Raw genomic sequence first — 12,716 nt, forward strand, 5'->3', positions numbered from 1 at the left:
TTTCCTCTTCTAATTTAGTGCTTACACACTAATCGAAAAATTTTAACTCGGCAGCCGGTTGGTATTTTCCGTTCTTTATAAGCCATACATCTAGATTTTCTACCATATCTTCCGCCTCTTTGCTAAGCGCTACCTTATCTAAGTATTTCGGCATTAGGGGTATGGCGGATGACGTAAATTATATAGGATCGTAAAGGCGCTTAAGATCTATATTAGAGTAGATATACCTACGTAGAACAGTTTCTTAGCGCTAGTCTTAGTATAGGGGGTGTTAAAGCCTTACGGAAATACCTCTTCTAAAGTATTAGGGCCGGACGCAAGATATAGGCAAAATTTGTTGCTGCCACTAAGGGCGTTTTAGGCAGTTGTTTAAAAGGCGTTAGGGGCATTTTGGGCGTTGTTTGGAGGGGTATTTTAGGCAGTCTTTAGCGGGGCTCAGCTAAACCACGTAACTTACTTTCTTAATGCTTGGTATTCCGGTAAGCCGCAACATGCAAGACATTACTTTATACATCTTTCTGAAACTATTAAGCTACCTTTAACTTCTAGTTTTAATAGGCCGCCTAGCGTCTTTGTTTGTGCACGTCCTTCCATCCGTCTAGCAACTTAGTTAAAACCTATGTAATGCCCTTTGCCATACTAACGGACGTATAAAAGACCACTTTAGATAGTATGGGATGTTTATAGGTATCAGCAGGTGTAGAAAAGTGCGGGCTATATCCCTTAAACCCGCCGGCGTCCTACCGGAAGCTGGCCCGTACTTAAACGCCTAGTTAAAAGGTTAAAGTTCCTATAGAGCAAATTGACCAGAAGCTCGCCAACCTTAAATTAACTTACGCAGCTTAAATAGAATGGGGTATGTTATATGCAGCAACTTCCAAAGACGGCCAGGCTATAGAGTTCGCCTAAAAGGATGCTAATATAGTGAATGGGGGGCATTATCGGAGACGTATTTAGCTACCGAGTGGGGCTGATAAGGTGACGTTAGGTCTTTATATCCAGCTATAACGAAATCTATATATTAAATAGATGATCAAGTTTTTTAACGTCTAAAGATCTCTCTGCTTAACTAAAACTATTTATTAAAGGAAGATACTATAATGCCCTTAGATCCATATCTTTAGGGGTAATTATAGTTAGTAATAACAGGTAAGAACTTTAACAATCCTTCGCCACTAAAAAAAGATAAAAAGAAAGGCCAGAAGTGACGGGAGAAGTATAGCCAAAAACAAAGCCAGCAGGAAACCTATATAATATTTCGGTTGGTACTTCCACAGTTTTTATAGAAAACCACTTCTTAGACGCCAAATAATGCGTATCTATAGTACCTGCAGAATCCTAATAATAAAAAAGTTCTTAAAAGCAAGATCAAACATATAATAAAATATATGCCAATGTACTTTCTTACGGGTTAAGAAATACCCTATAGTAAATTTATAAAGATCTAATTGGAACCTAGAATAATGCCAATGAAAATCAAAGGCTATCTCTAGGAGCGCCAGATGGTTAAGTTAATTTAACCTTTTATATATAACTCTGCTAATAACATCAAGTACCATTTCGTCGGGTTTAACTTAGTCAGCTATTATTAACCTTAAAAGTTCCTAATTTAGCTAGTTTAGTAAAAGGCTTTCTATAATCCGGGTGCCGACTAGGGCTAAAAGCTTTTAACCCTTTATAACTGCCAGTTTTATAGAGACTGGTATAGGTACCTTAAGGACTTTGTTAATAAATAAGTAGGTGCTATTTTCGCCTAATACGTCTTAGATGGCTAGTAGATATTCAAGCAATAAGCAGGCATTGTGCTTACTTAATAATCTAGTGTTAATATTTCTAAAAGCTAAGCGGGTATTATCTTTACTCCAGAATTTCCGTTTAATTTAAGGCACTTTCTTTAGCACGCCTAGTAAAACCTTATTATCGGCTTTAAACTTAACGGGGTTTTCTTCATCCAAAGAACAATAGGATTCTCCATTTAAAGAACACTAAGACTCTCCATCTAAAGAATCTTTATAGTCCGTTATTGGGTCGTGCTTATACAAAAGTTCGGCTGGGTCTGCTATTTAGGAGCTTAATTAGTTTAAAGGGCCAAAGGGTCAAAAAGTAGTGCGTTCTTAATTACTTAGTAGAGAAGTAGCTATAATTAATAATACTACGGTAGGGTTTAGAGTGTTTAAGGTAAAACTACTTTAAATAAGATAATGCCGGAGCTGCTTATAGCTCCCATTTTATATTCCCTAAAAGTGGCTACCTTCCAATTATAAACCTAGTTATTGCCTAGAGGGAGAATATAATAGTATACGCCACTATTACAGGGATTTCATCCTTACTCTAAGCTGGAGGAGTGGCGGCGGTGGGGACAACGGTGGGGGCGACGTTAAGAGACTAAAGAAGCTAAGAGAGGATAGTACCTTAGTAATATACACACGCTGAAGAGCCAATACTAAGTTATTAGGGCGACAACGATTCCAATTAGTGCCCACACTTAACTGGCAAATTGTAGTGGAGTTTTCCGGAGGTAGAAAAATGAGAACTACGCCTCTTAGATTTATTGGCATTATGCCTTACCATATATTTACACTATACGCATAACTAGCATTAGTCTCTGGCCCATATATAGACGCACTAAATAAATGCTAGATTAGCTTTTAAGTTTCATAAAGGTAGATCCTAGGCGGTTTATAATGACTTAAGACACTAACGAATATATATTAGTAATTAAGGGGCTTATTACCGATATTAAGCGGGTTATTATATACGAATACAACCATTGCGCTTTAAAGTCATGTCTATACAAGCAAGCATAAGGCAAGACCATTGCCCTCTCTACTATAAGAAGCTCTCCTCGCGAAAATCAACATTCCACACCATTTCTCTTATCCGTATAGCGCGCCGCACGTTGTTAGCGAGCCCGCTAGTGCCGCACACACTTACGTAGGCGGCGCTAACGCCCTCCTATATCTTCTAGTCGATAAGCGCCTAGATATTAGGTTTGCCAAAAAACATCTAGACGAAAGAGCTAGGCGAGTAGATCTCCTTAGTGGAGCGTAGACGGGTAACGAAAAGGAGGATCTTAAATATATTACAACGGCGTGGCATAGAGAGAATGGTTGTTATCCATAAACGGATCTATTTAAGATGCTTAGGAGACTGGATAATCCAAACAAGCGTAAGTTGGCGGGTTATAGTGGTGGCGTTAGCGAAGCCGGCAACGATATCCTGTATGTACGGCACTTAGTATGTAATACTAGTGGCCCAAAGCACGACAATGCCATAAGATATAAGGTTTTCGCCGCCTAATTAATAGGAGTTAGTCACACGTTTCACTTTTTGCGGTATATAAAATCTTTTCTAAATATTATAATAGAGCAGGGCGAGCTTACCGTATAGCCCTTTAATTAATGCAGAGGTGGTAAATTTGCCAGCTAGTAAGATATCAGCCTTTTTAAATAGTCTCTTAGTGAAACCAGTGCGACGGCGGATAATTATAGAGATACTTGTCTTACGCATTTCTAGGATATCCTAGCGGTTTATAGCCAGCCCTTTCTCTTCATTAAGGCTCTCCTCCTCGTCGCTCTAGATGGGCGAGAATGGATAAATAAGGATTAGGAGGCTTGGCGAATACTTATATAATTGTAGGAGTAGCTTAATCGTGGGGAGATTGTGGATGGCACCATCTACTTAATAATACTTATATTAGGTTAGCGTAAACACAATAGGACTTTTCTTATAGTTTGCTGCTCGCGCTTACCTAGGTAAGACTTAAAGCGACTTTTCGCGGCCGCTATTTTTCACCATAGCCATTTTCAAGAGGTTGCTAAATTATAAGGACACGAAATATTGCGGGTGTTGATATTATTTTTTAAAATTAGCAAGCCGTTCTTCGCCCTTTCGTTAAGATAATCCAGCCAGCTCTAAGGTCAGCACTTCAGCCATAATTTTCGTACTGCGCTAAGTTTTGTTCCATAGTGCTCCACAGGTACTCTTTTCAAAAGTGCTGCGAAAATCAAAATTAAGCGAGCCTCCTGCCCGTATGCGCTTGCTTTATAAAAATGCTTCTATAACTACTAAAAATAAGTCTTATTTTATAAAACTAGTAAATAAAACTATAAAATAAATACTGCTTTATAATTTTAAATGCGTAGCAGCTTAGTAAATAACGTAGTTATAAAATTTTAGGTAGTAAAGCGTTAAGTTAAGTACGATACCTCTATTAAAATAATATACCCCCTATAGCCCCACTAATATAGCTCTATATTTTATAAATAAAGGCTTATTTAATAGCCTTAGAATAGAGCTATAAAATAGGCCTCTATTTATAAAATATANAGCTATATTAGTGGGGCTATAGGGGGTGCTTATTTCTAAGAATAGAGGGGTTGGATTAGTTAGCGCAGAGCCTTAATTTAAGTTCTATAGCCGTTGCAAAGCACCCCCTATAGCCCTACTAATATAGCTCTATATTTTATAAATAAAGGCTTATTTTATAGTCCTAGAATAGAGCTATAAAATAGGCCTCTATTTATAAAATATAAAGCTATATTAATAGGGCTATAGGGGGTATATTGTTTTGATAGAGGTATTATACTTAGCCTAACGCTCTACTACCTAAAACTCTACAACCACGTTATTTACTAAGCCACTACGCATTTAAAATTATAAAGCAGCATCTACTTTATAGTTCTATTTACTAGTTTTATAAAATAAGACTTATTTTTAATGGTTATAGAAGCGTTTTTATAAAGCAAGCGCTAGTATATAGGAGGCTCGCTTAATTTTGATTTTCGCGGCACTTTTAAAAAGAGTAGTAGAATGCCGGGAGATTTGAAACGGAGCCTCTAAGCAGTGACGGGGAACCTAGCGCATTAGACTTATATAATATTGCTAGCTACTAGGCTTTGTCATTCCCTACATAACCTACTACCAGACTTTACCAGCAAATTAGCATCTCCTGGTTTAGCTACATCACTTATTCAGTTTTTGCTTCTATCCCTTTCTATCTATTACTGGTTAAGGCAGATTAATCCTAGTACTTATTTACTCCCCACTGCTGCAATCTACTCTAGAGTAAAAGCACCTTTAATTTATAAGGTGGATCGTCTCAACTTTATCACACTTCAATACTTTGTTTTAAAGCAATAACTACACCCAATCTCCTCTAATAGATATCTATTGCAATTTTACCAGGCCTTGTTATGGTAAAGCTCTATTAGGTAGAGCAATAGGTAAAGTATAATAAGGGCCAACTCCCGCTAAGAACACCAACATTTCCTACTAGCTTAGATGGATTTGGGTGGCCATTATAGGATCTTTTATCGTCTATTAAGTTATCTTCCGCTTTATATACTATATCAGAACAGTTGCTTACCTTAGCAATAAGACACAACGCTACTTCGCCGCTCCCAGCGTTATGTTTGGACGATTTAAAAAACACTTTCTAAATACACCCCTTTTTAGAACCCGCCATTATCGGAAGTTTAAGCTATTAACCGCTACTAACATTAGAACACTGCCCAGCCGTCTTTAAATAGCCTTTTTAGTTAGATACTTTAGCACCAATGTCGCATTTTACGTTATTAGTATCAACTAGAGTGGAATATATAAGGAAGTTATAAGTAAATTCCATAATTATACTAGTATTCTCGCTATTATAAACATGCTTCCACTATTCCTTCTCACTAAACAAAATAGCCTCTTTATTACGTTCTGTGGCATCTTATTTAACACCTTCAACCTCATCCATCGCTAGTTTAGACGAATTATTATACTTAAGGCTATTGCTCACTTATTTATATTTATCGCTAGCAAGGTATATTCAAGTAAGGAAAACTAATATTGCGTATTCTAAAAACCGTTAGCAGCTAATTAAATATAGCTAGGTAAAGTTCTTTAGCAGCAACTATTAAACAGAGCGATATAATTATATAGGGAGTTATTATAAGTTACAACCACAAGTTAAAGGGTAAATAATTAACTGGCATTCTAGGGCACGGCCTCGTTTATTTTCATCCTATTACACTCTCTATCTACTATCCGCCACGCTTTCTATAAGACTTTCCTTCACTTCTATATTACAGCTATATCTCTCATAGTTACTACAGTATAGATTCACCTAAAGGGACTTTCGCAGCTCAGAATTATATATAGTATTATATCTCTATAGGTTTTCAAAGTAAGTAAGAATATCCTCTTAGCCAAACATTAATTAATTATAAAAACAGCGAGCCTGCCGTTTTATCCTAATTATTATATATAATGTCGGCAGCGGCGGCATAAAAGCCGACATTAAAGTCCTTCCAGGCGATGCTATACGCGTTACTATCCACATAGCTCGCCCATAGAAGTTCCGGCCCGGCTAACACGCCTATATCTATATACTATCCGTTAGACTCTAGACTAACTATCCGTTCTTACTCGCCTAAAGCAACAAAGAGGAGGACCTTAGTAAAGAGAAAGGGCTAGCCGTAAACCGCCAGGACATTTTAAAAATACGCAAAATAAGTGTCTCTATAATTATCCACCGTCGCACTAGTTTCACCAAGAGACTATTTAAGAAGGCTAATATCTCACCAGCTGATAAATTTACTACCTCTACATTAATTAAAGGGCTATACGCTAGCGCCGCCTGCGTAAGTATGTGCGGCACTAGCGGACTCGCTAACAATATACGGCGCGCTATGCGGATAAGAGAAACGGTATAGAACGTCGATTTCTATAAGAAGAGCTTCTTATAATAGACTTACAAGAGAGCTAGCAGAAAGGAGGTCACTAGGCAATAGCCTTACCTTATGCTTGCTTATACGGACATGACTTTAAAGCACAATAGTCGCATTTGTATATAATATCCCGCTTAATATCGGCGATAATCACTAATATATATTCGTTAGCGTCTTAGGTCTTTATAAACCGCTTAGAATCCACCTTTACGAAACCCAAAAGCTAATCCAGCATCCTTAGCAACTGGACGGCTAATACCTCGTTTAAAATATTGGGTAATCTCGCTATATAGTAGATATTTTATAGAATATTATCTATTTATGCTCGTCCCACAGCTACCCTCTATCCATTATACAGGTTTCTATAGCTATTAGTGTATAGATAACCAATTAAAGCAAACGGCTATAATCTTCTCTTAGCTTCTTTAGTCTCTTAACCTCGCCCTCACCGTCATCCCTACCCCGCTACCCTATGAAAGTATACCCCTTATAAAGTTATTAGTAACTCACAAGATCAGAATAAGGATGAAATCCCTATAACGGTGGTATACACTATCATGCTCCCCCTTTAGGCAATGACTAGGTTTATAATTAGAAGGTAGCTATTTTAAGGCGTAAGCTTTATAGTATGGGAATTAAACGAGCGACTTAATTCTAAATCTATGGGACACTATTACTTCTTATTCTAGAACTTCGAGCTACTGCGCATTAGGAAACTCTTAAAGCCGTAGGCCGCGCTCTAAGAGTATAGGCTAGTTAGGAGAGAACCTAGCGATATTACACTATCACTAAAGAGACCTTAATTCGACTCGTTTACGGTTTTAGGTGCTATTGGATAGATATTCTAAAGGACAAGAAATATATAGCCAAATTTGTGCAATAGTGTATAGAATGTATAGGAGATATATATACCGGCCGCTTTAGTATTCTTTAGCTAGTTACGTCTAAGACCTAGACCTAAACTTGCTAATAAGTAAGTAAGTAAGCAAAACACCCCTCTGCTTACTTAATTGCCCGATTTAGAGGCCCTCCGCTTACTTACTTACTTATTAGCCTTAAAATCATATCTACTTACTTACTTACTTGTTAATTACTTACTAAGACAGTATAGAATCTAAAGTTGTATAGAAAATCCGCTATAGCTTCGCCTAGCAGCAGTATATTACCCACTAAGCTCCTTTACTATTAATTAATTGTAGTATAAGCTCGTTCGCGTGGCTTAGAGGCAGTTTATAAGGCAGATACGGTAAAGGCAGCGCGTATATTGCGATCTTAGCGTAGTGTAGAGGATCGAAGAAGTAAGCTATGTGAGACTTTGGGCTAGCGCAGAAAAACGTTTTTAAATAGGCTTAGCGGTTACCTAAAAGGACTTATTTACACTATTTACATTACCTTAACCATTAGAAATTAACTCTAAAAACACTAAAGGTCTATTACCAACCACTACTACTACTAAATTAATTATATAAGTAATAAATAAGCAAGTAAGCAAGCAAGCCCTTCCTTTACTTACTTGATTGCCCAAAATAAGGCCTCTTACTTAATTACTTACTTACTGCTAAGATAAGTAAGCAAGCAAGCAAGCAGGGTTTTACTTACTTATTAGTAAGTCTACCTAGACCACAAATCTTAAGGATCTCTGCCTTAAGAATGGTGGTTGCTATTTCGGGGAATCGGTGGATATAAGGACATTTGCAAACAGTGTTACCAAAATGGCGAAGAAACGTCGCTTGACGCTTGCGAGAAATATAGATAAATTTCCGAGTTAGCAAAGCGCTCCCTACGGCGTCTACCACTACTAGTAACGAAAGCGCTATTTAGTAAAGTTAGACCAATATCAATATTGACGAAAGGCAGAATGAGGCTCTAAAGGATAGGGTTATACTCAAAACCAGAAAGCCGCAAGGGTCGCCACTACCGCCAGTGCCTAAGGGCGATGTTATATACAATACTTTAGGACCGTTAACGGAGCTTAATAACCTAAACAGTAATATTAGTATTAGTGGAAACCAGAACGAAGGATAGCTATATTTACTTAACACTGAAGACGACGATAAATTATAAATAGGAAATAAATATAAAATAGCATTAAAATAAAAGACCGTAGAGCATAAAGGCAGATAGCCAACCTAGTAATAACAATTAGATTATCTAAAAAAAAAGAGCCGCCTAGTCCTTAGCTATCCCTAAGATAATGTAGAATTTTAATACTAAAACATTATAATAGTCGCCTAGAACCTAACGAACCTTCACTAGTTGTAGATATCTAATCTTAATAAATCAGCACAATATAAATATATAGCGATCTCACGCGGGAGCGAGATCGATGGTAAGCGAGTAAAGTAGCCCGCAATATCCTGCGTCTCCCAGGTAAATATCCTCTTCATATTGAAACTAAATGTTTCTCCAGACCGACCGCCAATAACCCCAAACATTGCCACTCCGTTATACCAAGACAGTGTCCCTATGGACATTACATCGCCCTAGCCAATAGGTAGAAAGGTTAGCACTAAACAATGCCTATATAATAGCTGCGCCTCAAAGTATTTAGGCGACGTCTAATAGGATGGCGCCGTCCATCTTATATCTAATTGCTCAGACTACCTATGCCAGGTTTTAGCCTCCGTAGGCCTAGTTGATTTTAGCTAAGCCATAAAGAGGGTCAGCACTACTTAGCCTACTCTATTGTCCTCTAAATTACGCAACTCTAAAGCGTCTCGCTTAGCTTCTAGAGCAGCAAGCAATCCGCGGAATTATAACCCTTCTAACTTAATTAAGTCAGAAGCTCTATCCCCCTCTAATAGGACAGTATAAGGTATTAGTTCGTAGATAGGAGACCTTAAGGCTATTAGGGAAGAGGGGGGTCCTAGCGGCAAACTTTTTCTATCCGCAGCGATTTGTTCCTATACAGCCGCGCTAGCAAAGCTACTAGCTAAGGTAACTTTGCAATCTCTACATATCTTTATATTCCTTAAACCTTACTTATAAGGTTCCTAATTTAAGGGGCTTAAGGGAGGAAATATTTCAATAGTTGCAAAGGTGCTGCATCTAGGCTGTTAGCGATAATACTAGGTTAAAGTAAAGATATATATAGGCTAGCACCCTATAAAACCTCCCACGCCATTATTCTTAAGATGGAAAATCATTTTAGGGTAGAACTTTTGGACTATTAGGATTAAGATATATTAGCAGAGAACTATCTATCTTTAGAGCATAAGAGTATGGCTAGAGGAGCCTTACCATTAAATATTTATCCGCAAGTTTCCGTATAATAGTATACCGCCTATACCCTCATCGTTGTAGTTTCTTCTTCTCCTATAGCCGTCTGGAATACCGCAAACCTAGTTGTTTATAATTCTTTTACACCTTTGCTCTATACACTGAGTAAGGCCGCTTTAATAGCTATGACTTACGGTTTAAGGTGGCTCTTTAGGGTTTTTAGGATATTGGAGTCGTTTTCAACTATTCCTGCACTCTACTATTCAACACCCTATATAAGTCGCAAGGCCGCCTAGATCTCCGCGACATAGGTATTGTTACCTACCTATATTTACCCAGCCACCAATCCCTAACTAGGGGAGTTGTACTTTCACTACCTAAGCCCCAAGCGATAGAGTTATTATCGAGGTTATGGCACTAGTTTAGAGGGAGATTTTTATAAGGAACGTAAAATGTTGTATTACTATTCTCCTAGGCGTTAACCTTATGCGCGCGGAGCCTTTCATTTACTTAAGCCTTAATGGCGGCTAAGGCATTAACGTCCTTCGGGTTAACGAAGTCTTCTTAGGATAACATTTAAAAGTTAGGAAAACGGTAATAGTTAATATGCCATAGAATGAAGTAAGAGTATAAGGAGGAGCGGCGCATTAGCGACGACTTCCCATTATAGTAGACGGAAAAAGCCGCATCACCAAAAATTCCTCTTAAGCACTACCTAATAGGGTTCCACCTCTAATTGAATACGATGTTTTAAATTGGCCATTTATACTCAATAATCAATATTCTGATATTAGGCACTTATTTGGGTTAGTCGCAATGTAACTTTTTAGTTATATGTATGCCTCAGCTCCAATCAGGAACACGATCTACTGCTAAATACCCCTGTCTTGCTCTATACGAAGGACAAAGCCTAAAAACTCTTCTTTATTATTATTTATACCCGCCTAAGAATCAAAACCTTACATAATCTTCAACAGGCTATTCTTTTTTAATCAATATCTACCTTCTGGTAATATTGCGGCTTTCTATATCTTATTTTTCTTACTACCCATTCCATAATAACCCAGATCGCGGGTCGATCGCTATTATTATGGAAATATACGGCACTTCCGGAGAATAGATAGGAAAGCTAAACGAAGAGAAGGAAGAGAATCCCGCTATTCTTCGAACTTACAACTTCGTCAACAGTGCTCCAAACTCGCCATACTTAGTAAAGGAGACCCCTACGCCAGAAGAGGATGCGTCAGCTTAGTATGCTGCGCTTACAAGTTTAAGAATTGAAGGTCCATTACTCTTCAAATTTGGAAAATCTTATCACGCACACATCCGGTTAAAAGGCGCAACGGGGCTTAGCGGTATCCATTTTCAGGTATTCGCAAGTTAGTTTAGGACCTAGATGGTTAAGTATAGGTCCAATAACCGTATATACCTCAACGGTATCCTACTAGAGAAGGGCAAGCAGAGGGCTATAATCCTATTCAAACCCAATTACGTCTAATATAGGGCTATCTCATTACGAATTCGCATTCCCTACGAAACAGTCAAGATCCCAAGCAGTCTATTCCCTTCTCTATATACTTAACGGGCTGGTCTTGGACATGGAATTAATAATACTATATCTAAGGCTTCCGAAAGCACCATTACCTTAGCCGCTACAACCGCTTAGTTTAAGCAACCGATTACTACACGGTCGGATTTTATACTTCTTAAGCAGCTACCTATTATAAGTGAGAAGAACGCTTACCGCGCAATACGTGCAAAGACTAGTCAGCAGTATATTGTAGTTCTTTATCTTACGGACCAGGACTCTACTTTCGTACCGGATATACTTAGAAAATTCCTCCCATTAGTATCTGTTCGTACCCTTTAGGTAACTACTAAACCTATTTTCTTAACTAACTAACTTAAAGGACCGGCACATATGCGCTCTAATAGATACGGAGATAGAACTTAATCGAGAGGACACCAAACTTATCTTCTTATACTTTAGCGATAAAACTTTAAGGGATATACATCTTACTCTTTATTAAGCCTACACCATCCTATTCTAATTATTATGCGCGCTCTCTAAATATTATATTAAAGGCATTTACTATAGGAATATAAAATCTCATTTAATAATCCTACGGCAACTAAGCTATAACAAGGCCGTACTCTCTGGCTTTTCTTATAGCTTAGGCAGCGCCCCCAGTGACGAAGGGAGGGACGTCCGCAGCGTTGTGCGAATTATCAAGAACTGTCTAACTGGTACCGAAACGGTATTACCTAATTCTTCCTCTAATCTAGACAATTTCCCCAAGCCCATGGACCCATTTCTTTATTCAATCATTAGCCGTGCCCGCTTAAGTACAATATGCCAATTTCCAGCATTCTTAGATCTTTAGGCGGAAATTTTACAGTTTACTGGGGGGCAGATAGGATTATAATTTAACTACATACTAGCGCCCAAACTTTTTACGCTCTCTATACGCGACGGTGATAGAGGTCTCCAAGTAGAGACTAAAGGGCTATATTAAATACTCCGGATCTACTTATAAGTTAGAGGTCGTCCTATTAATATACCCCTTTAGCGGGCTAAGAAGACCTTCTGTGGCATAGACGGATATTACTCAGTAAAACTCGCTCAAAAATCATTTCACTATTTTAGACTTTATAAAGTCTACTAAAAGATTAAAAGCAAATCCAAGGAGGCGGCCATGCTCCAGTGCATACCTAGTTCGATCTAGATCAAAATTTCCTTTAAAATTTCCTACTATATCCCTATATATATGGCAAATATTA

This window comes from Cenococcum geophilum (assembly GCF_001692895.1).
Source record: "Cenococcum geophilum 1.58 unplaced genomic scaffold K441scaffold_3, whole genome shotgun sequence".
NCBI classification, from domain to species: domain Eukaryota; kingdom Fungi; phylum Ascomycota; class Dothideomycetes; order Gloniales; family Gloniaceae; genus Cenococcum; species Cenococcum geophilum.